The 25,060-nt window shown below is 45.4% G+C and overlaps 2 long non-coding RNA genes and 1 other non-coding gene across 4 annotated transcripts in view; 1 reads left to right on the forward strand and 2 right to left on the reverse strand.

Moving 5' to 3' along the window:
- The window catches only part of LOC102949764, a 50,376-nt gene extending 33,382 nt beyond the window's left edge, over window positions 1-16,994 (reverse strand). For both annotated transcript variants that reach the window (XR_444161.3, XR_006210472.1), the window contains exons 1-5: window positions 16,851-16,994; window positions 13,187-13,286; window positions 9,792-9,932; window positions 4,078-4,439; window positions 2,471-2,716 (exon numbers count right to left, since the gene is read on the reverse strand). This is a non-coding gene — a long non-coding RNA (uncharacterized LOC102949764). The remainder of the gene's footprint in view (window positions 1-2,470; window positions 2,717-4,077; window positions 4,440-9,791; window positions 9,933-13,186; window positions 13,287-16,850) is intronic.
- Window positions 6,076-6,184, reverse strand: LOC122233383. Its single transcript, XR_006210931.1, has one exon. It is a non-coding gene; the product is annotated as a U6 spliceosomal RNA (small nuclear RNA).
- On the forward strand, window positions 12,874-24,681 carry LOC122233041. Its single transcript, XR_006210473.1, has 2 exons — window positions 12,874-13,073; window positions 24,360-24,681. It is a non-coding gene; the product is annotated as an uncharacterized LOC122233041 (long non-coding RNA).
- The last annotated feature ends 379 nt before the right edge of the window (window positions 24,682-25,060 follow it).

Consider the following 25,060-nt stretch of genomic DNA (forward strand, 5'->3'; position numbering starts at 1 on the left):
GTAGTACCTGGCTTTTTTTAATTGGTACGAACCTGTTTGGAGATAGAGCTTCTAAATAACTTTCCTTTTCTCTCTGCTCTCAGCTTGCCTTCCTCCCCTCTCATCATTTCTCTCCCCAGCACCTGGAAAGCTCTCCTAGTTCCCTATTATTCAAAGGTCCAGGGCAAAGCAGCCTCACCTATGAGAGCTTGTTAGAAAGGCAGACTCTCAGCTGCCCCAGACCCTCTGAGTCTGAATCTGCATTTGAATAAGATACCTAAATTTTTCTCTGTGCATATTACAGTTTGAGAAGCACTTGCCCTGGGTCACGCCTTGCTTCTTTTCCATACCAAATAGCACTGGATTTCAACAATTCACACCAGTTAACAGCAGTAGTTTCCTCCAGCAAATTGCATACCACATACTAAAACTTCTCCATTGGACACTTGAGTAACAACAAATCATAATAATACAATGATGGTAGCAAAATTTAATATATACGGAATGCTTTGGTATTTACACTACCCTTTCATACCCACATAATCTCATCTGATTCAAGAATATGAGATAGTTATCTTCAATCAGAGGGTGTTTGAGTGAGTGAATGAATACATGATTGAATGAATGACTTGGGGACTATTTAGAGAAAAGAAACTGAGTTATGAGAGGGCCTTTAGGGTTTCATCAATGAGGAATTTTGTTCAGCTGCTAGTAAGAGCAATTCAAAACAACAGTTTGGACCTAAATGAGATAGGGGATTATTTTCCTCTTACATGATAAACTGTCTCCAGGCAGGCCAGGCTGGTGTGGGGACTCTACAAGTTTCCAAAACTGGAATCCTGCCTTCTGCTCTGCCATTCTTAGCACATGACTTCAACTCGGAGATGAAAATGACTGCTGGAGCTCCATCCATCAAGTCCTGGTCCCAGGGACAAATAAGCAAGAACAGGGGGAAAGAACAAAGAGGTGCTTGCTAGCTAAGTTAACCCCTTTAAACAGCTTTCTAAAAACCTTATCAAATCACTTCCAGTGACCTCTCCTTAGCCATCCCCCTCTACAAGGAAGGTTGGGAAATGTGGTTTTATTAGCCAGCCACTTTGCTGCCCCTAACATAGTAATAAGGAAGGTGAGGATAGCGGCTATTAGGATGAAATCTAGCTTTCTCTACCAAAATGGGAATCAATGAGAGGGGGCATTTTGTATTTCTCCCTTTGTAATAGCTCAATAAAGAATAGAAGAATCTGGGCAAGACAAGGTGGTTGCTTCTGGGCAAAAGGAAAGAGTTTTCTTACCAGTGTATTAGCAGAGGGCCCAAAGTAGGGGTAGATGAGAAACCAGGACGCTTAACTGAAATGTTGCTTTCTTTGTAGAGGATACTGGCTTCATGGTAGATTATTCATGCTCTTCTTCCAGACTGGGATGCTCTCCCTACTCCATCATAATTCCTAACTCATTCCAGTCAACTCCTGCTCATTCCTTTAGTTCTCACCTTGTACACTCTCATAATCTTGTTGTATGTTCTCAGAAACCCGGAGTTTACCTGTATAGTATGTGTTCCAGGTCTGCCCTGCCCTAACCTGTTTTCCCACCTCCAAGTATAAGGTCCCTGAGGGTAGATACTATGTCTATACTATTGATCATTGGATTTCCAGCACCTTCATGGTAACCAAGCATGGAGGTGGCACAAGAAGGATGCACTTGAATGAATGAATGTATCTAGTAAGAAAGTTCATATTATTCCTTAGCTTTTTTGGATTATAAATAACAAAAATCCACCTGCATTATCAAGAAGGGGAAACTTAATTATAACGATACAGGGGCATGCCACAGAGACAAGAGACTAGATTAGAGCCTGACCTCAGGAATGAAATACTATATGCCATGGAGCAGAATCAGAAACTCAGATGCCACTGGGAATCTCCTCATCTTTCATTCTCTCATTAGATCAGTTTCTCCTGCTTGTTACTTTCACACGGGGGGGGGGGGGGCGGCGGGGAATATGGCTGTCAAAAGTACTTAAAAGAGTTACATGTTATTGGACCAATCAGCTGGAGAGAAGTTAACATAGCTCTTCTTCTCTCATCTCTATCTCTGGTTGGAAAAACCAGAAACATTATTGTTCTGGTATGGGTTAAGTGCCTGACCCTGGACCAATCAAGTGACCAGGGACTAGGGTCATATTGTAGAAACATGGCATTTCCCACTGCAACCTTGTAGTTTGGGTATGGGAGAGTTGATTCCTGAAAGAGAGGTTTTGGGAAGACCAAACAGTAGATGTCCATTGGAGTGAGCATTGGCTCCCCACACACCAGCCCCAGTTCCTCAGCCACAACTCCAGCATCTCCTTGGATTAATGCCTGAATCTCTGAGGCCTCGGTGGGTCTTCATAGCCATTGCAAGAGTTCTCTGGTAGATTCTAGCATCTGGCTTCCAAAATTTTATTCATTCCCCAAAACCCCTCTTTCCCAACAATACCAATGTGCAGACATACCACTGAAACTTGAGCTTCACAGAGAAGGCCTCCTCAACGACCAGGAGAATCTGCTGGGCTTTCCTGGCTGCAGAAGGTGGAAAGTGGAGTCTGGAGAGCTGTTGGGCAAAGTCAGATAGGAGATGGGAGCAGCTCTCTCCAGGATTTCTTCCAACCAGCACTCTACTTCTCCTCTTACATCTGGCCATCATTCAGCTACGAGGGATGAGCTTCCAAAACCATCTGACAAATGAAGAAACTGAGGCCCTAAAAAGGGACAAGATATGAAGGTGGTCATTTGGCAGATCAATAGCAAAGATAACACTTGAATTTAAGTCTCTCTTCTTTATGCTTTTAATATAGGGACTGGAAGAGTTTGACAATACTTCTGCAGAGACAATGCTATGCTCACTAGATGTCGATTACATTTTCCCATAAAATATCCCAGGTAATCTTCCACACCCTCTCTCCTATCTCTATAAGGCTGGAAACAAAAGGCTCTGAGATGGGAGCTTCCTCATGGAAGAAGGCCAAATCTCTGATTTCACTGCCTGGAGAAGAGCTGCCCAGGAGTTACCCTACCAAGAAGATCTGAATTGGATTTTACAGGTGCAATAAATAAATCCTTACTGTGTGAAGTCACTGAGATTTTGAAGTTGTATATTGTTATACGTAGCATACCATTCCCAGACTGGCACATCTTTGATGGAACCCCTCCTTATTATGAGTTACATTTGACCTCTTCCAGCACTGTCTCTGCCCTTTGACCCTGACAAAGACCCAAAATACAAAGGGGCAGTACAGCTTTGTGACTAGGAACACAGGCCTTAAATCCAGTCATATCTGAGTCTGAAACCCCGCCCCCCCAAAAGACCCAAGCAGGTTTCTTTGTCTCTTTGAGCCTATTTCCACATGTGTAAAGTAGAGACAGTTTCTAGTTAAAATGTGGTTGTAGGGTTTAAAAACATATTATATAACCAGTGGTTCTCCATTGAATGATGTCACTCTGGGAGGGAGAGAGGGAGGGAGTTGGGAGGGAGGAGGGAGCTGGAAATTGTAAGGTCATGTTTGGTTGTAACAATGACTGTGGAACCCTTCTAACTAAAGATGCTAGATGTCCTGTGATGCTTAGGACACTCCTCCACAGTAACAAGCTGTTACTCGTCTGCCAAGCTTTCATATGGTCCGTTGGACATTCATTTATCTGACGTTACAATAATGTAAGCCTAGAACTAAACGCTGTTTTACAAAGAACCACAAAGTATTTTTGCATGGTTTTAATGTCAGTTGAGTGTTCCAGGAATGTGTTTGCCCTGTGTCACTGTCAGCACTTTGACAGGAATCAGCACCCTCACGGGAGGATAATTCAGGGAGGGGTTAATTTGCAAAATGACGAATTACAAAGGTGTGGACAGGTGTGGGGAAGCCAGACAGGACAGGGCAGGCACCCAGGTCCAGCAGCAGCACAGCTGTCACCACTGCTATATATCCAAGGGGGAGGTGGGGGGCGGGGCAAGATTACTGGAACCTGACAGGGAAGAAGTGTTGCTGACAGTATTAGATTCCCAGGCTGCCACAACAAATCACCACGACCTTGGTGGCTCAAAGCAACAAAAATTTATTCTCACCATTCTCAAGGTCAAAAGTCTGAAATCAAGGCAACATCAAGGCCACAGTGCCTCCAAAGACCCCACGGGAGAATGCTTCCTGGCCTCTTCCAGCTTCTGGGGGCCCCCAGTGTTCCTTGGTTGTCTGCATCACTTCGGTCTCTGCTTCCATCTTTACATGGCCATCTCTTCTCTGTGTCTTCTCTTCTGTGTCTTATGAAGACACTCGTCTTTGAATTTAGGGTCCATCCAGATCATCTAGGGCAATCACATCTCAAGAGCCTTAATTACATCTGCACAGATCCTTTCTCCAAATAAGGTTACATGCACAGGTTCCAGAAGTTAGAATGCGGACATTGGCGAGGCCACTTTCAGGCAACAGGCTTGAGCAATGGAAAAAGGTAAGGTAAAAGGGCCCACAGTGACCACCGGGCTGAAAGCAAACAGGCCCAGTAGGCGACCGACTTCAAAACATCCAGGGGCCCTAGCTGACCAATGGGCTACTTACTACTTACACACAGGCACAGGTATCAAAAGGGGACAATTCTGTATGTTTGCATACCTCCTCACCTTCCCCCTTAACTACAGCCCCGTACCACAGCCTCTTTGCTGTCCTGCCTGCTGCTTCCCTTGCAACTTATTCAATAGACTTCTTTCTCCTTTGTTCTGCCTTCGGTGAATTCTTTCACCACCTGTGCTGCTGGCCTCCACCATATCAGGTTGCCCCACAGACAGCTTTTGGGGGCCCTCATTCAACCCTCTGTAGCCACCCTGAGAACAACAGTGACTTTAAGATGAAGGTATAGATAGGAGGTAGGCAGAAAAATAAAAACCCCAATCTCCTTCCCCTCCCTAATTCCATCTCCTGTCTTTCATTGGCCAAACCCAACAGGAAATCAGAGGCCAAGAGTGTGGTGGTTGTGACAGGCTCCCAGGGCCAACAGCGGGATAGAGAAGTGGGGGAGAATGGATCTGGAGGGGCAAACAAAAGACAGGGGAGCACTGTGTCAATCAAGGGAAGATTGGATTCTGTTTTATTTGGAACTTTAGCAGGGAAGTTCACCATTGCAGAAATCATGATTGAATGGCAACGGTGCTGGTGGTTGCTATTGGAGCCAATAATGTAACATAGGTGTAACAGCCTGCGTTTGTAGTTGTTGCCCATTTACAGGGGATGGCTGCTTCATTATATCTGCCAGCGGGGTCTGTCCAAGCATTTCCATATTGAACATTTCACAAACTATTTTTAATGTTTATTTATTTTTGAGAGAGAGAGCACAAGTGGAAGAGGAGCAGAGAGAGAGGAGAATAGAGGATCTGAAGCCGGTTCTGTGCTGACAGCAGCAAGCCCAATGTGGGGCTTGCCCTCGCGAACTGGGAGATCATGACATGAGTCAAAGTCAGATACCTAACTGACTAAGCCACCCAGGTGCCCCTCACAAATCTTTTTTTAAGTCTGTTTATTTATTTATAATGTTTATTTCTTTTTTTTATTTTTAAAAAAATTTTTAAAGGTTTATTCATTTTTCAGAGACAGAGCGTGAGTGGGGGAGGGGCAGAGAGAGAGGGAGACACAGAATCTGAAACAGGCTCCAGGCTCTGAGCTGTCAGCACAGAGCCTGACTCGGGGCCTGAACTCAAGGACGGCGAGATCATGACCTGAGCTGAAGTCAGATGCTTAACCGACTGAGCCACCCAGGCACCCCATATAATGTTTATTCCTTTATTTTGGGAGAGAGGGGCAGGGAGGGAGGGGCATAGAGAGAGAGAGACAGAGAAAGAGAGAGAGAATCCCAAGCAGGCTGTGCACTGTCAGTGCAGATCCTGACATAGGGCTGGAACTCACACACGGTGAGATCATGACCTGAGCTGAAATCAAGAGTCGGATGCTTAACCGACTGAGCCACCCAGAAGCTCCAAAAGTTTATTTATTTTGATAAGGAGAAGGCCGAGAGAGAGAGAGAGAGAGAGACAGAGACAGAGACAGAGACAGAGACAGAGAGAGGGAGAGAGGGAATCATAAGCAGGCTACGTGCTATCATCACAAATTTGCATGTTGTCCTTGCACAGGGGCCATGCTAATCTTCTCTGTATTGTTCCAATTTTAGTATATGTGCTGCCCAAGCAAGCAAAAAATATATATTCTTGTATTCTAAACACCTTTTATTTCCGCCTTTAAATTATGAGGCATTTTTTAGTTTAATATTATGAAACTGTGATGCAGGTTGGCTATATTATCTATGAATGCTAAAAATGGCATTGAAAAATATTATTGGGGGGCGCCTGGGTGGCTCAGTCGGTTAGGCGGCCGACTTCGGCTCAGGTCATGATCTCGCGGTCCGTGAGTTCAAGCCCTGCGTCGGGCTCTGTGCTGACGGCTCAGAGCCTGGAGCCTGTTTCGGATTCTGTGTCTCCCTCCCCCTGACCCTCCCCCGTTCGTGCTCTATCTCTCTCTGTCTCAAAAATAAACATTAAAAAAAAAAAAAAAAGAAAAATATTATTGGGTTGCATAAAGTTGAGAGTTACAAGGTGTAGGTGACTCATAGTGCCAACACACTAAGAGCTGGATACATAGGACCTATTGTCATTAGGGCTGTTATCACACTTCATCACTTCCAAGCACAATTGGATTGAGGACCCTGGAGACCAGGCCTGCTGTGAGTCACTAGGGGAGGAGAGGGCCTAGAGCCAGTTCCCCTGGAGGTGGTATGACGCAAGCCTGGGTCCCCGAGAAGCCCCGGCTCTGACACCACTGTTCCCTCCCCCAGAGCAAGATGCCTCCAGAGGAAGAGACTCTCTTGAGCCCTGGAACCCCCAGATAAGCTCCTAGAGCACACCAGCATCCCAGGCTTTCCCACAAAGCCAGGAGCGGTGAGGGAGGCAGCTAGGCCAGGCTCCAAAGCTGCAAACCAGACACGCCCCGCCTGGCCAAGCTTACGTCAGTGGGCTGGCCAGGTGGGGGAGGGGTGGAGTTGGCCTCGGAGCCAGGCGGTCTCACCCCCAGGGGAAGGGAGGAGTTGAGAGCAGAAGGAGGAGGGGAAGGAGGGAAGGAAGAGAAAGGCGGGAAGAGGTGGGAAGTGAGTTCAGGGAAGTCTGACTCAGGCCAGTCTTGACAGCTGTAGGAAGGGGAGGGAGATGGGGAATGTGTTACCTCCTCGCTCCAAACTGGGCTTTCAAGACCCCTGCCTACATCTCCATCCTCATCTCATGCCATCCCCAGCCATGCAGAACTACTTATAGGTCTCTTCAAAGGCCTATAAGGGCTAATCCACACCTTTGGTTATACACCAGGCTAATCCACCTGAATTGCCTTTTCCTGGCTCATCTAGCTCAAGGCTTGCTTGAAAACATCACTTTCTCCATGAAGTATTCCCCAATCCAGACACAATTACTCTGGTCTCTGCACTGAAATCTATAGATGTCTAAAGTAGACTAGAATTGTCATTTATTAATTTAGTACAATGTTCATAAGCTTTAGTGTGCATCAAAATCACCCAAGAAGATTTTTAAAATGTGGATTGCTGATTGCAGAGTTTCTGATTCTAATTCTGGTCTGGGGTGATGTGGGAGGAGGTAATTGAGAAGACATGACTGCTGGTTGACCCTCAAGGAGGTCCTGGGCAGCAGGAGGCTCATCACCCCCTCCCCTGTCCTTGGAATGTATGCTCTGCCTACTGTTCCCACAGCGGGAGCTGTTCCAAGGATGAAGTTTTGAAAGAGTAAGGTGTTGAGATCACCTGGACTGAAGACAAGGCTGAACCCAGGTTATGCCTCTGTATGAACTTTTAAGATTAGGCGTGTGGGTGCAGACATGTATTTCTCTTGTGGCCCTAAAAGCCAAGCCTCCTAAGTAAGTTCCCTTGCTTATTAAACCTGCCTCCAAACAATCTGGAGTGATCTGCTTGTTTCTTTGGCCTCTCTGCCCTCTGTGTATGGGGCCAGTTTATGAACCAACAGGTGGGGTCAAGAATTTTAATTTCCAGGGGTACCTGAGTGGCTGAATCTGCTAAGTGACCAACTTTGGCTCAGGTCATGATCTCACAGTTTCTGGGTTCGAGCCCCACATCGGGCTCTGTGCTGACAGCTCAGAGCCTGGAGCCTGCTTCAGATTCTGTGTCTCCCTCTCTCTCTGCCCCTCCCCAACTTGTGCTCTCTCTCTCTCTCAAGAATAAATAAACATTAAAAAAATTTTTTTTAAGAATTTTCATTTCCAGTAAGTGATGCTGCTGGTCCAAGGATCATACTTTGATAACCACTGGTTTGGTACAAGAAATGATGCTTCGTGGGCATGATCAGCACTTATTTATTAATTCATTCAGTGAATGTCTACTGCAGGCTTGCTATATGCCATACATAGACCACTTGTTCCATAGTCAATAATAACCAAAGCAGAGGTAGAACCTACCCCCATGGAGATTCTGATATTAAGCAAATAAACATACTGTTAATTATACACTAACAAGTTGTGATAAGTGCTCCAAAGGAAAAGAAAAAGAATATTATAAAAAATAATAATAACAAGAACCTGTTTCAGACTGGGTGGTCAGGTAAGGCCTTTTGGGTGCCAGAGACATTTATACAGGCATCCTTTAGCCCAACTCCTACAGGATATACTTACTGCTCTGTATGGTTATCTATTCGTAAATTGTTCAGCTAACCGCTAGACTGTGTGCACCTTGAAAGCTAGAATCTTGTGTTATTAATATTTGGGCCTTCAGCATGCAACAGAGAATAGAGCCTTGGTAAATAGTGGGAAAATGGATGGAAAGATGGAAGGATCACTGGAAGGATGAATAAATGGATGAATAAAATGTCAGATGTATGTATATATGCATACATGGATGGATGGATGGATGGATGGATGGATGGATGATGAATGAATGGGTGACTGTCTCTGGCAGCAACATGGAGCACCAGAATTCCTGGTGGTATCAGTAAGACAGGAGTGGAAACTAACAGAAATTTAGCTGATTCCTTTGCTGTTTTCCAAACTCTGTCTATCATTTAAGGTGACCACCAATGGCCCCTCTTCCCCAAAGCTCCCTTGATTACCATTGTTAAGCCCCACTCCCCACATGAAGGAGTTACTGTCACTTCTTGCATTCCCACACATGCCACACTGACTTCAACACACACAACTGCCTAACACTTGCCATGTGCTCACCACCTGCATGCAGTTTCTCAGGGCAAGCCATATTCTCTGTGTCAGTTTTAGAAGCCAAAAGGAGAAGGAGAGGGAAAAAAAGAAAGTTTTTCTCTTACGGAGCCAAAGAAGGCATAGAGCTCAGAGGGGGGTAAGGAGATTCTGGCTCTGATAATTTATCACATGACTTCAAAATAGCACTTTCAATGACACATTTCCTCTAGATATGTTTTAGGCTGCTAAGAGGAGCATAGTTTATTTAAAGACTCAATTTGAGTCAAATAAGGAGAAGAAAAAGACCCAGGGTCACTCTGGGGTATTTAAAAATGGGGAGTGGGGGCGCCTGGGTGGCTCAGTCGGTTAAGCGTCCGACTTCAGCTCAGGTCATGATCTCGCTGTCCGTGAGTTTGAGCCCCGCGTCGGGCTCTGGGCTGATGGCTCAGAGCCTGGAGCCTGCTTCCGGATTCTGTGTCTCCCTCTCTCTCTGCCCCTCCCCCGTTCATGCTCTGTCTCTCTCTGTCTCAAAAATAAATAAATGTTAAAAAAAATTTTTTTTTTTAAATGGGGAGTGAAAAGAAAACTATATACAGACCAGTTCTTTCCCTTTGAAGACTCGCCACCCAGGATTGAAACTCGATCTGCTTTGCAGGCTTCAGACTTCCATACACTTGTTTCCATTCTCATCGAAGCTCTTGGCCACTCAAGCCCAATCCTACACCAAAGACATTTGAATCTAGAAGGGAATTTCCAAAGGAGTTAGAGGTAGGAGAAGCACTCCCTTCCATTCAAAAGAGGACAGAATGAAGAATCTGGGACATGAAATTCCCCAGAGATTGAAACACAATTCATCTCTATTGTGAAGGATCTCAACAGATGACTCTCAGAAGAGGGCAAGAGGACTAAATACCTTTTGTGCACATGAATAGCTAACATCAATATTAACTAAAGAAATGTAGAGAAAGCAAGATTTCATATGTATAAGTGCATGCGCACGCACACACACACATTTTAAACCATAATGTTCTGTGTGAGTCAGGATGTCCTGAAATGGTCCCAAGTGGAACTGTAATTGGTACATTTCTGAAATCATAAGGCAGTAGTTCTCAAGTGCAAATAAAATGCTTCCCCTCCCCCAAAAAGGAGAATGTGAATTAACATCAATTTATTTCCAATTCTGATCATCTAGCCTAACAGAACCATTTGAAATGTAAAAACAAAACAGCAGCAAAAAAGAACACAAATCACAGATACTAATCACAAAGACATTCATCTTTGTGTTATATGTAACAGTGAAAGACTGAAAAATGCCTGTAAGTCCAGCAACTATGGAATGCTTGTTGGTTAGACATTTATAGAATATTATTTATCCATGCCTAATTATGTGTTCTGCAGAGTTCTTCCTTGGGGGATGTGCTGGCAGCAATAATTGTCAGGGGTGCAAGCTGCAGGTCCTTTAGGAGAACACCCTGGTTGAGTCTCTGAAGTCCAAAACCTGGTTCTCAGCTTCTCAAGATCAGAAACTGGCTTTTCTTAGTGCACCAGCTAAGAACAGAGTCTTGGTGACAAATTTTCACTGATACCACTCAAGGCTTCTATAGCCATCAAAGGTCAATCTATTAGATCACAGTAGATGACATGCCTTTCCAAACAGCAGAATATGTGTATCCACTGCCCAAAAATCTGTCCCTCAGCTGATATTGGGGTAAATGGTAAGAAAAATCAGATTTCTTGGTGAGCTGCACGTTTGAATAAAAGAAAATGTGTAGTTCTGAGGAGTATTTTCCAAGTAATGGTGAGGCTTGATGAAATGTTCCTGATCTATAGGACAGACAATTTCTCTAGTGACTCTTTCTTTAGTGCTCTCTTCCTGGGAGAGCAGAGGCTGCTTGGTGACCAGTTTGCTTTCCTGCACCTGCCTTTTCATGCTCACTGCTTCTCTTTATAGTAATGTGGTTCCATTCTTAGCACAGTGACTGATAAATCCAGGATGGCACCAGCTCAACCAATCAAAGTCCCTTCTCTGGGCATACAGACTTGTGATTGTGCTAATTATCAATCTGTTGCCTCTCAGATCCAAATTCAGTCTTCATTGTCTGCCCTGAAAAAATACAGTACACCATCTCAAAATGTTTTCTTTTCTAGGTGACTGATGTAAAGCTTTGTCAGTAGAGGGCATGGGAGAGACATTGTGGGAGGAATTTTCTTTTCCTGATTTGGGTGTGCTCTGTTCTGCAACACCACCACCACCCCACCCCCCCCCACCCCCCCGCCCCAGGGGCATGTGGCACCTGACTCCTACAACATGGACAACTTCTCCAGTACCCAGCTCCTGCAATGCAAGTGACTTCTCTAGCATCAAGTTCCTGCGGGACAGATGGTTTCTTTAGCATCCAGCTCCAGCAGTTTAGGGTGGCCAGCACCCTCCAAAGAGTTCAGCTTATAGTTCAGCTAACAGGAGGCACTGGGAAGAGATCTGAGTGCAGGTAGAGACATGTCAGAGTGATTGCTCCCCTGGTTGCCTCTCAACCAGACCACAAGGAGGCAATAGCTGCGTTCCTCCACCTAAATTCCTGTTGGACTGTCTCTCCCTCACGGGTACAGTTTTGGCTGTTGCTCCTTCAGGACTAGGGGTGGCAATAGGCAATGCCCTCCCACATCTCTAGTCCTGAGTACTTTGTCATTTACTTGTCACGGTAGCCTTGCTGGCACCTTTGTAAATAGTCCCTTCATTAAACTCCTCAGTGACACATGGAGTAAACCATCTGCTTTCTGCTGAGACCTTGGGGGGCTCAGCATCCATGAGAAGGAGGGGAAAGCAGGGATTAGAATTTGTTACAGAAAGCTTGCAAAGAGAAAGACTGAGGTTTCTGACATGCAAAAGGGGATCATGTAGTAAGATAAAAGGCGTAAATGCTTTTTAAACTATTTCTTAGATTATTCTGTAGTTAGACCCATGGTTCATCTTCCCTATTATAAGTGGGTGGGAAGTTGTACAGGAGGCTAGCTTAGCTAAAGAATCCGGAAATCACAGTTTTTCTGCACATTCGCAGTTGAAGTGTGATATAAATCTGTCAGCACTATAGGGACATGGTTAATTAAATGATAGAAGGATAGATGGAATATTAATGGTGATTACAGCAAATTTTAATAAGAGCTTACAATGTACTACCAAGTGAAAAAGTAAAGCATGAAACTTAGTTATTTTGATCTCAACTATGTTAAATACATACACATATATGCATAGAAAAGAAAAACTTGTAAGGAATTCACCAAAATGTACAAACAGGTTGCCTTTAGGTAGTGGGATTGGAGGTGGTATTTCTTTTTTCCTTTATATTTTTCTTTATTTTTCAATTTTTATGCAATGAGTACAAATTACTCTTGTAGCTAGAGTTTTTTGTTGTTTTTTTTTAAGAGAACACATACATCATGTTCTGCTCACACTATCAGAAACAAATCAGACTGACCCTGGCAAGTCCCAGCCAAGGAATTTGCCTCCAGATATGCATTGGCCTGATTAGTGCCAGGAACCTCAGCAAACAACTCTCTGAGTTAACTCTTTCTTCAGAAAAGAGTAGGAGGTGGTGAGACAGGGACCCTTCTGATGAGGTCAACCTGTAGGAATGAGGTTGCTACCATGGATCCCATTGTCCTAAGCACCTGCCATGGAAATGTGGGGAGTTCTTACTCTTCCAGTCAGGGTTAGGTTGGGCCACCTGTAGTGGGCTGCTGAGAAACAAGTTGAATCAGAACTAGCCCTGTCCTTGAGGAACAAACATGGGACTCTGCCACCAGTGACATGCACAGGGTATGAATGGTGTCTTTGGAGTATGGAAAACATAAGTCCAGTTTACTCAGGAATGAACAGAGATGTGTAAGTTGATGTCCCTTTTCCCACCCAAGTGAATGTGGGACTGCCTTTAGGCCTTCGCGTGGGCCTTTCTTTCTACTTGAAATCCCATGTCTATCAGATTCTTGCTGACTTACCTTTGAGTGTCTAGGTAGAATCGTAAGAGTTCATCTTGGTAGAGCCAGGCATTGGCTGCTCTGTGCTGGCCCTTTGGAGGCAGCAGACAGGCGCCCCCTGCTGGAGAATGTGCCACACATTAGACCTGGAGTCAGGGGCAGAGAAGTATGCTGAAAGCCTGCGTTGGTATTTCAATATTTTGTTTTGTTTTGTTGTTGTAGGGGAGGAGAAAAAATGTTCTCTCTACCCTTCTGAGTTCTTAGCTGAGGCCCTTGTAATAAAAGACAGATTAACGAGGAAAAAAAACACAGAAGTTTATTAACATGTATACTTCATGTATACATGGGAGATACTCAGGAGAAGAGGAGGTCCCTGAGGTAGTTTAGAATTCAGAGTGAAATACCAACTGAATAGGGAAAGGGAAGTGGGAATACAGGCCTCTTAGAGGAGATAAAATGATTTTTAGGAAAGATTAGTGGGCCTTCAGAATAGATGGCAGGTATAATAATTTGAGACAAAGTTTGTCTTCTGGGTGTGGTATTGACTTCTAGCCTCCTTTCCTGTAATGAGACAATTTTCCCTGGTTGATGACACCTTTAGGGAGGGGATCTATGATAAATGAGCTCCTTTTGAAGGATCTATCTTTATTTATTGTTATTTTTTTAAGTTTATTTATTTTTGAGACAGAGAGAGAGAGAGAGCACGAGCAGGGGAGGGGCAGAGAGGAGAAAGAGAATCCCAAGCAAGTTCCGCACTGTCAGCACAGAGGCTGATGTGGGGCTTGAAGTCACAAATTGTGAGATCATGACCTGAGCTGAAATCAAGAGTCAGATGCTTAGCTGGCTCAGCTACCCAGGTGCCCCGGGAGAATCTATCTTTAGGCGGGTAAGAAGAACTTAGAGAAAACCTCTCTCTGCATCGGTTGCTTTTCAAGGGCCTACACTCAAAATAATCAATACACAGAAGTGGCATCTTCTGAGATGGCATGGTCCGCCACCCTTCATGGTGGTTACTGAGGTTGTGGTTTTCAGTTTCCCTCCTCTTGGTGACCCCCCCACCCAGGCTAGCCACGGTCCCCCCATCAGAAGCCAAGCCAGTGGAGAGAGCATTCCGCAAGGTCCTCACCCTACTCTGCCTGCAGATCTCATGCCGCCAGTGCCCAGGGCCAGGCCCAGACAAGGGCACGACCTGTTAAGAGGAGAAGAGAATCAAAAGAAAAAAGGGGGGAGGGGAGGGGTGTGCACGCCTGGGTGGCTCAGTTGGTTAAACATCTGACTTAATTTCGGCTCAGGTCATAATCTCACGGTTTGTGAGTCCGAGCCCCACAGTGGGCTCTGTGCTGACAGTGCATGAGACTGCTTGGTATTCTGTCTCCCTCTCTCTGTCCCTCCCCCACTTGTTCTCTCTCTATAGCTCTCTCAAAATAAATAAAAATAAACTTTTAAAAAAGCCGGGGAGTGGAGGGTGGATGAGAACCTAAGACTGGACTTGTTCAGCTTCCTGGTACACTCACTTGGAACATCTTTGCTTCCTGATGGTCAGGCTGCCATAAATCCTCACTGTACCTCCTCCATCTACCAGTGTTGGGGATCAAGAGGAAGAAGCTAAAAGTTCTCCATACAGAGCCCTGAGGGCTGGGCTGTGCAGCTGGCTATTTGCCTAGTCCAGAGCAGAGGTGGTATCTCTGGGAAATGCCCCTTCCCCTTTTGAACCCTGCTCATTCCCTTCTTTCCAACCATAGCCATTAAGTCTACCCAGCCGTGGGAGACATCTAAGCAGGAAGGACCACAGGCACGGCCTCATTATCTGTTCTTGCTCCCTGATGACATACATAACTGCAGCTTAACCTACTGAATCAGTCATTGCTAGGTGATGACAAGGAGAGAAGAGAGGACAGTTGTTGGATGTACCAGTCTTCCCTTCCTAGTCCATCTGTCTGGCCTGGCCTGGAGACTGCTATGTCAGCCTTTGGCCAAGAGATCACTCAGTAATACATTTGGGTTCTGTTTGCATTCTTATCAGAACATGTGCTCATTTTAAGGCTGTGCTTCTCAAACAGTAAAGTATAAAAGTAAAGTACCTGGGGGTCTTGTTAAAGCCCAAGTTCTGACTTGGTAACTCTAAGGTGCAGCCTAAGATTCTGTCTTTCTAACCAGCTCCTAACATTGTGAGGATGTAAGGGACCCAGTCTTGTATTCTAGGCTTAGTAAGGTATTATTTGATCTGTGAAGATTATCAGAACTCCAGTGTCAGAATTAATCACAGGGTTTCATCTTCTCCCCAACATCTGACTCAAACCTTAACATATCTTTTCTTTTCTTTTTTTTAATGTTTATTTATTTTTGAGAGAGAGAGCACGAGCAGGGGAGGAGCAGAGAAAGAGGGAGACAGATGATCCGAAGCGGGATCCACGCAGACAGCAGTGAGCTGATTAGAACTCACGAACCATGAAATCGGTCATTCAACCAACTGAGTCACCCAGGCACCCCGACATATCTTCTGACTGACTCATCTGTCCCCTTGCTAGCCTGGTGATTGCTAGCACAAGTAATCTTTGCAGCCCTAACACCTCGCATAGTGGATACCCAACAGTTTTCAATAAATGAATGAACACATTAATGGCTTTTGAAGGCAACTTATAAAAGATGTAGGTTTGTTAATAGCTAGGACAACATTTCCCAAACTGTGTTCCTTGGAACACTAGTTCTGAGGAGTGTTAATAGATATTTATTAAATGATGAGGGAGAGTGGGAAGGTTCTGTAGTCAATCTGGGAAATGCTGGATTAAAAATAGACATCTGAAAAGCTTCTCAAAGCCTTTAATAAACAAATGGTCGTTGCCAGTATCTAAGAGAGGGATCCAGGAGGCAGCATTACCCTCCCTTACTTGACCACAGGAAATTTCCTCAGAAGCATCTTGCAGGGCTGGTGTGCTGAGGAATGTAGCAGACAGTTGTCACTCTGCGTTTTCACCCAAGGATTGTAGATTACAATTAAGTTACATAAGAGATCTAGAGAGAGAATAACTCCTTATGAGAAGAGGATATGAGAGCTGAAAAGAGAGACTACCTTATCTGTCCCCCTTTCAGACTGAGTCATCAGTCTTTTAAGGTCTTATAAGCCACTATGGGGCTCTCCTTCCTCTTCTGGATAACCCAGGGAGGGGTCCTCCTCTTCCTGCTCTGATGCATTGTAGCGGCTGAGGGGGAGGCCAGGAAACCTAGAGAAAAGAGAACTCAGAGGACTGCTTGGAGCTCAGTCCCCTAAGAGGCTAAGGGCTCCAGTAAGTATCTCCAGGAAGAGCTTTAGTGCAGCCAGAAAGCAAGGGGTGGGAGGAATTTAAAAGGGATCACATAAAGTGCGCCTGAGTGGCTCAGTTGTTTAAGCGTCTGACTTCAGCTCAGGTCACGATCTCACAGTTTGTGAGTTCAAGCCCTGCATCGGGCTCTGTGCTGACAGCTCGGAGTCTGGAGCCTGCTTCGGATTCTGTGTCTCCTTCTGTGTCCCTCCCTCACTCGTGCTCTGTCTCTCTCTGTCTCTCAAAAATTAGTAAATGTAAAAAAAAAAGGGGGAGGGGGAATCACATACAGCAAGTTGGTCCCTGAGATTAGGGCTGAAATAAACTGAAGAAAAGAAAGGAAGAACCTAGAAAAAGGCCTCATGTGAATCCCAGAGTTCACTTACCTTAAAACAGTGGTTCTCAACTAGATGGACATTTGCCAGTGTCTGCAGACACTTTTGGTTGTTAGAACTGGGGAGAAGTGCTAAACTGGCATCTAGTGGGTAGCAACCAGGGATGGTGCTAAACATCCTCCATGGCACAGGACAGCCCCTATAACAAAGAATTAGAAGCTCAAGGGGCGCCTTTGTTGCTCAGTCGGTTGAGCATCCAACTCTTGATTTTGGCTCAGGTCATGATTTCAGGATTGTGGAATCAAACCCCACAGCGGGCTCTGTGCTGGGCATGGAGCCTGCTTGGGATTCTCTCTCTCCCTCTCTCTCTGCTCCTCCCCCACTTCCATGCTCTCTCTCTTTCAAAATAAATCAATAAACATTAAAGAAAAAAAGAATTAGAAGGCCAAAATAGTGCCACTGTTGAGAAAACTTGCCTTAAATGTTATTCTGAAATGTCACCTTTAATTTAAAATTTAGGATGTTGTGAGGCACCTGGATGGTTCAGTCGGTTGAGCGTCCAACTTCGGCTCAGGTCATGATCTCACAGTCTGTGAGTTCGAGCCCCGCATGGGGCTGTGTGCTGACAGCTCAGAGCCTGGAGCCTGCTTCCGATTCTGTGTCTCCCTCTCTCTCTGCCCCTACTCTGCTCATGCTCTGTCTCTCTCTCTCTCTCTCTCTCTCTCTCTGTCAAAAAGAAATAAACAATAAAAAAAATTTTTTTAAATTTAAGATGTTGCTTAAATTCAACTCTTTTACCATAAAGAATTGGGAAAGTCTATTTAGTAGAAGAAAATCCATGATCATCAATGTGATGGTCCAAATCTTAGTCAACAATAGTATTTTGTAAGCTTAAATCACATCACAAACAAGGGGACATGTTTTGCAAGGAACTACAGAAATAAAATGCCTCACAGCAAATATGTTCCCTAATTTAAAAGTTTAGGATGTTGCTCAGATTAAGATAAATAAATATTATGAGTAGAGATGAGAAGGATCCGACTCATGTCTATGCAATTATAGAAATTCTTGCACAAGTGCATGAAGAGACATGTAAGAGGGTATTTTATCACAAAGTTGTTTGTGATGGTTGGAGTGCTGGGTGCAGTGAGGTGCAATGAACCAGCTATACACACAACAATGTAAATAGATCCTTAAAACATGGTGCTGAACGTTGGGGGCGGGGGAGTAAGAACACAGAGACCTCCAGCGCGATACTATTGATTGAAATTAAAAATACATGCCCACAAAACAATGCTTTCAAGAACATTCACAAATAGAATGATTCACAAATCTTAGTCATCACACAAACTTTACAGCTGAATGCTTAGGAATCGGGCACCACTGCCACCTGGTGGTAGTGGTTAAAAATTGAGGCATAATTCCAGTTGGTTTCTTTGGGGTGTTTTTTTTGTTTTGTTTTGTTTTGTTTTGTTTTGTTTTGTTTTGTTTTGTTTTGTTTTTAAAGAATTCCACTTGCTCCAAATCTTTGCCAATACTTGATGCTGCCTGTTTTTTTACGTTTTAGCCATCTTAGTGAGAGTGTAGTACTATCACAACGTAGCTTTATTTTTTTTTTTAATTTTATTGAAGTATAGTTGACACAGTGTTACATTATTTTCAGGTGTGCAACATAATGATTCCAAAACTCTGTACATTAATTACACTATGCTCACAAGTGTAGTCACCATCTGTCACCCTGTGCTATTACAATATGATAGACTATATTCCCTATGATATACCTTTATTTAGTTTTGTTGTAGTTAAAGGTTTTTTATTTTTAAAATATTTTTTAATGTTTATTTATTTATTTGAGAGAGAGAGAGAGAGAAAGAACGGTCGGAGTAGGGGCAGAGAGAGAAGGATACAGAATCCCAAGCAGGCCCCATGCTGTCAGCACAGAGCTGGATGCAGGGCTTGATCTCACAAACTGCAAGACCATGACATTGAGCTGAAATCAAGAGTTGGATGCTCAACCTACCTGAGCCACACAGGCACCCCAAGATTTTTGATTTTTAAGTAATTTCCACACTCCACATGGGGCTTGAACTCACAGCCCTGAGATCAAGAGTTCTACACTCCACCAACTGAGCCAGCCAGGTGCCCCTCTATGCTATACCTTTTGCCCACGTGATTTATTCATTCCAGAACTGAGAGCCTGTATCTCCCACTCTGCTTCATCCATTTTGTCCATCCCCTCACACCTCTTCCTTCTGGTAGCCATCAGTTTGTTCTCTGTACTTACGGGTCTGTTTCAGTTAAGGTTTTGTTTTGTTTTTTACTGTTTATTTATTTTTGAGAGGTGGGGGGAGGGGCAGAGAGAGAGGGAGACACAGAATCCGAAGCAGTTTCCAGGCTCTCAGCTGTCAGCCCAGAGCCCGACGCGGGGCTTGAACTCACGAACCCTGAGATCATGACCCGAGGCGAAGTCGGACGCTTAACTGACTGAGCCACCCAGGAGCCCCTCAACTGAGGTCTTTTAAAGATAGAATTTTGGGGCGCCTGGGTGGCGCAGTCGGTTAAGCGTCCGACTTCAGCCAGGTCACGATCTCGCGGTCCATGAGTTCGAGCCCCGCGTCGGGCTCTGGGCTGATGGCTCGGAGCCTGGAGCCTGTTTCCGATTCTGTGTCTCCCTCTCTCTCTGACCCTCCCCCGTTCATGCTCTGTCTCTCTCTGTCCCAAAAATAAATAAAAAACGTTGAAAAAAAAATTAAAAAAAAAAAAGATAGAATTTATATACTACAAAATGCACAGATATTAAGTGTCTAACTCATGAATTTTGACAATTGTGTACATCAGTGTAATCATCACTTTAAATGCTATAAGAGAATATTTCCATCACTCCAGAAAGTTCCTTCTGCCCTTCCCAGGAAATCCTCCCTACACGTTACCTTACCAGCAGCCACTGATCTGATTCTGTCGCTATAAATAAGCCCTGCCTGTTGTAGAACTTCATGTAAGTGGAACTATACAGTGTGTACTCTGTCAGTGCTCCACCCACATCTCTTGGCACTCACTGTTCCTGTGCACACCTGCATTTCCGTCCACAACACCTGCAATTCTTTGGCTGGGGGCTTTCTTTGTGTGCTCTGAGACCTGAGAGAGGCAGCTGCTTAGAGCCAGGGAGTTAAGGACCTCCCTCCAGCATTCTCAATCAGTGGCTGATGGGAGTTGGTACATATATACTCCAGCTCCCTCACCCCTCAGTGAGGATAACTGAAATGGGATCCACAAAGTGTCCCATCCGTCCCTGCTGGGACTGAGGCCTGGTTTCCCACAACCATAACCTCAGTAATACGCACTATTAGTTCTCCTCCCCCCTTGCCTCACTTATCCTGACTCCCCTGCCAGTGCTTCTTGGTATCAACTCCTGACTCATGGACCCTATCAGAATTAACAGTGGTCTGGGGGGAGGGGAGTGTGACATTGCACCTGGACATAAGAACCTATAGTCTTCTTTCTAAAGACCATCAGAGCTCTGGGGAAGAAGCAAGAAGAAGGTCTCATGAGACTTTGTCCTAAGTTCTTTCACAGGTAAGCTCAGAAGACTTGACTTCTGAGCTATGTCTGTGAATGGAAGTTCTTAAATGGCACATGGCCTGAAATCACCAGGTCTCTTATGATCCCAATGATGATAATCAAGCCGGAATTCCACACACTGAGAGAGAAGGCAGGTGTGAAGTTGCTATCTGTGAGTCCTACGGAAGGACTTGGGACAGATTTTGGAATAAAGCACCACATCTAGATCTTGGAGGAGATGCTGAGTTCTTTCGGGCCCCAACAGGTGGACCAAGAACTAGAACAATGTGATCCTTGGAATAGAGTGCCACCTCTGTTCCCATAAGAACACAGCATAGAGTGGTCAGTGGCTGGACCCACTGGGCCAACTGGAGCCCAGTTCTCAGAACACTCTGAAGCCATTGAGCCCAGGTGAAAGAACCTGGAACTGGACTCCTTGCTGTCCTGAAGCTGCATTCAGTTCTGGATGTAGTCATAGACTCAACACACTTGTGTCAGGCCCTGCACAGAGTACTGGGGATATGCGGTAAACCGGATGTCTACCCATTCCTCTCTGTAAGGAAATATAGAGCATAGTCTCATAAGCAAGAAAAGGCCGTGGGACATTACGTGTGTTGCTGGGATAGATTTCTGTACAGATGAGGAGCCCAAACTGGGGAGGGCTGAGTGCCCCAGAAGAGAGCCCAAGGGAGGTGGTAGAGGGGCATGCCGAGCAGAGGCACCGCATGAGCAAAGGCTTGGAGGAATAAGAGCATGGTGGGTGGTTCTGTCTGATGGAGTTCAGGGCTAAGTGGCCAGAGATGAAGTTAGAGAGGTCAGCAAAGGCCCAGTCATGGAAAAATGTGCATGCCATGCCAATGAATTTGATTTCATCCTCAAGTCATTTGAGATTAAATAATTTTAATTGAATGGACTAATAATAATTGAATAATATTAAGCAGATGGATCATGTGGTCATTTCTGCATCTCAGAAAGACTGCTCTGGAAGGAGTATGGAGGGCGAGTTAGAGGAGGTGAAACCAGAAGCAGGGAGACAATGAAGCCAAGAGGTCACAGAGGCCAAACTAGAGCAATGGCAGTGGAAATGTAGAAGAGGTGATAGATATGAAAGAGGAGAAGGAGATGAAATCAGTAAGAATGAAGAAGGGCGCATTCGTGAGGGATGCCCATGTCTGCCAAGGGCACCTGGATGGTAGTAGTGTTGTCCACCTGGATGGGGGCACTGAGAGGTGGGGTATCTCTGGGTAGAGAGGAGATAGTAAACTTACTTTTAGACATATTTAGTGAGAGGTCCATGGGATATCTCTGTCACCATTTCCATCACTGCCCTGACCACAGCATTTTAGAAATATCTTTATAAACTTATAAATGTTCAGTGCCCATGTGTCCATTCCACCTCCCCACTACTTGTGAAATGCAAGCTCCTTGAACATAGAGATCCATTTATCCCTCATTTCTATGGTCCCAGGACCTGGAACAATGACTTGTGCCCGACAACAGGTACTCAATAAGGGTCTGTTGAATGGTAGGGCAGGTGTCCTCACGGAGGTATGACTTCAGTCTATTGCCATCACTGAGTCCTCCTTGGAGTCAGATCCCAAGCAAATAGATGAAATCTCCCTTTAAAGGAGTAGAGGGGTGCCCTTTCCTTTTTTCTGCCATCATGTGGAGGCCCTGAAGTTTGGACCAGGCAGCATGGGAGGTGGCCAGACCTGGGACATGGAGTCAGATGGCTCAGGATCCCAGGACAGGACAGGCCGTGGAGCTGGCTGTGTCCAGACCAGGCCTCCTGGGGGAGAGTGCCCATACCTGGGATGCTTAATGCAGGTAGATGGGCAAGTGAGGGCACTTGAGGTTGGAGGAAGGTGGAGCAGGATGTGGGATGAGGGGCCAGGAAAGATGGTCCAGGGGCAGGCTGGCCATGTTGGCTGTGCCATCTGGCAGGCCTAAGACCTGCTTGAGTTCAGTTTATCCACCTTAAACCAAACAAGGACATTGTTTCCTCCACCCATCAGCAGGGGTGGTAATTCAGACCTAATGGATCCTGCATTGTCGTCATTGAGGAGAGGCTGTATTCTCTGGCATCAGTCCAATACTTAGCAGCGAGCAGGAAGGCTGCTGGGTGAGGCTGAGAGGTGTGGGCTCGGCCAGTGCACACGTCCCCAGCCCTCACTCTGACCTGGGGAAGAGATGGAGGAAGCACCAGCTCCTCTGCCAGAGCCCAGTCTCAGGGCATCTCTGTCTTTATTGTATTGATCCCAGCACTTGAGTAGTGTAAGTACAGCTTATAGGGCTTTTAGGGCTTCGCTTCTGCTCCACTTCTAGGAATCTGCACTCAAGCTTGGCATCATAGTGTCTGCACACATCTCACCTCTGCTCTTCAGGGTCCTTATAGCTGCCCTGGGAGTCAGGCTGGTGATCAGCAGGCTCATTTCCCAGACGGGAGCATGTGCACAAGCCCAAAAGAAGGAAGGGATACCCTCAAGTTCACCCAAAAGTTTGGTCTGGGCTGGGACCTGAGGGTGAGCTGGCCCTCTCCTTCTGCCACTCATTTCCATGTTCATTCTACTCTAGCCATAATGCACTCCTCGGTATTTACTTCCTTAGCATACCAAACTTGCTCCTGTCCCAGGGCCTTTTCCTGCAGCTTCTCCTCTGGGCAGACTCTTCCCCCAAATCTCTGCAGGACTCATTCCTTCTCGTTTATATGATCAACAGCTACTTAGGAAGCAGCACCTATAGACTCAGTGGGAAGGCAAACAAGGCCACAGAGTCAGCTTCAGGACCCCACTGCTGGAGGGGGATATGGGGTGAGAAGCAGTGATCTGATCTCCCTGACCATTTCAGACTCACCAGGTGCCTCTCTCCACTCACTAACCTCACCTTAGCTGCATTGACCTGTTTCCTGGATGTGCCAAGCTTCTTCCTGACTCAGGGCCCTCACACATTCTGTTTCCTGTCTGCAACACTGTTCCACTGTTACAACCTGCCCCACCCACTCACCCCTTGGCCTTATCTGACTTCCCAGATGGATAGGCCAGTCTTGGATCCTCCGGAGGCACTGAACATATCTCATGTGTGAGATTTACTTCACTGGCAACAATAAAGCTCTGGTACCAGTCACCTACCTGCCTCATGACAAGCTGCCTGAGGGCAGGAATTGTGTCTGACTTAACTCTCTGCTGTGTCCAAACGCTCAGCATGGAGCTTAGCTGCTTATTAAACTCTTGTTGAGTGAATGGATGAATTCTGGATTAATGAATGAGGTTTATTTGGATACCTTGACATCCATAGGGGTGCTGTCCAATAGCGGTTGGATAAGGGGTCAGGTTCATATTTGGGTGGGAGGACAGATTTGAAGTTTATCACTATAGTGAATCCAAGAGGTGTTTGAGTGAGGAAAGAGACTTTGGGCAGGGAGGATGGTAGGTGGGCATCAGGCTGCCCTTGATTGTACTCTGAACTTTAAAGGATGCAGAATTCAAGCCGCTTGGTCCCTTGAAGCAGCCAGAACCAGCAGCAGACCTCCCTGCCATATTGATAAAGGTCTAAGGTCCAAAAACAAGGGAGGCGACAAACTCCTTTGTTTCCCTCTGTCCCCTTCTCACTCTAACCTGGATCACTGGCAGACAGACCTGGGGACCAGATAGGCAATGCAGACAGGCTCAAGAGCTTCGTCATGTGGAAGGACGGGGGCCTGCAAGGGGCTGGACCTGCTCAGCCTGGAGGTGCTCACTGGGGTTCATGCAGGTGCAGGAGGCTTAGAGACCGAGCTGGGACTCCCCCAAGGAGCCTCAGGGAAACAGACCTTTCGTGTGAGGAAGGACTTAGTTCCAAGCCATGCAATGATGAAGCTGGTAGGTAGTGAGCTCCTCTTCCCTAGAGGATGAATGACTTCCTGGCAGGGCTGCTGTAGGAAGGTCTGAGTGGAGGATGGTAGACAAGACCTAGGTGACCTTAAAGTTACCTCCCCTCCCCATTAATGAGATGTTCTTGCCTTAGGACAGGAGATCATCCTTAAATATTTGCTCTGCCTGGTTACACAATGGAAGGATAGATACCACCTGGCTTAGAGGCACCTGTGAGCCTGGGAGCTTCCTGAGGAGGGGCAGGAAGATCTTGAAGCTGAGTCACCGACCTGAGGCTGGGCGTGGCTGCAGATCTGGGACCTCTTATCAGTCTGTAGGGGTGACTGTCTGGCTGCCTGGAGTCCCCAAAGGGGCTATTCTTGAAGAAGAATCCTTCCCATTGTGTCATGTAACTTTCTTACAACTTATCTGTAAGCTTGAAATGTTTCAAAATAAAAAGAGTTTTTTAAAAAACATTGAAACTTTGATTCACTTTGGAAAGAGGCTCAGCATCTGTAGTTTTAAATTCTTCCCAGGGAAATTGAATCTGCCGATGGAGCTAAAAATCACAGATCTAAATTAATTAGAAAAGTGAATACATAATAACATTTCATTATTCTGTTCTGTAAATCAGAAATTCTTTGAAAGCAGATAACCAAACATCTCATTCATGTATATTGTATAAGTATGGGGGAGTTTTAGGTACTGATTTTTCTTGAAAAGAATCTTGTCTGTTTTAACCCATTAAAACCCATTAAACCATGGGTTTAACCCATTAAACTGCAAATGGAATATAATACATGAAAGGCATGAGTGTATCTTCTTTATGTTTTATTTTGCTTCCCCTCCGCCCCC

This window comes from Panthera tigris, chromosome D4 (genome assembly GCF_018350195.1).
Source record: "Panthera tigris isolate Pti1 chromosome D4, P.tigris_Pti1_mat1.1, whole genome shotgun sequence".
Classification (NCBI taxonomy): Eukaryota; Metazoa; Chordata; class Mammalia; order Carnivora; family Felidae; genus Panthera; species Panthera tigris.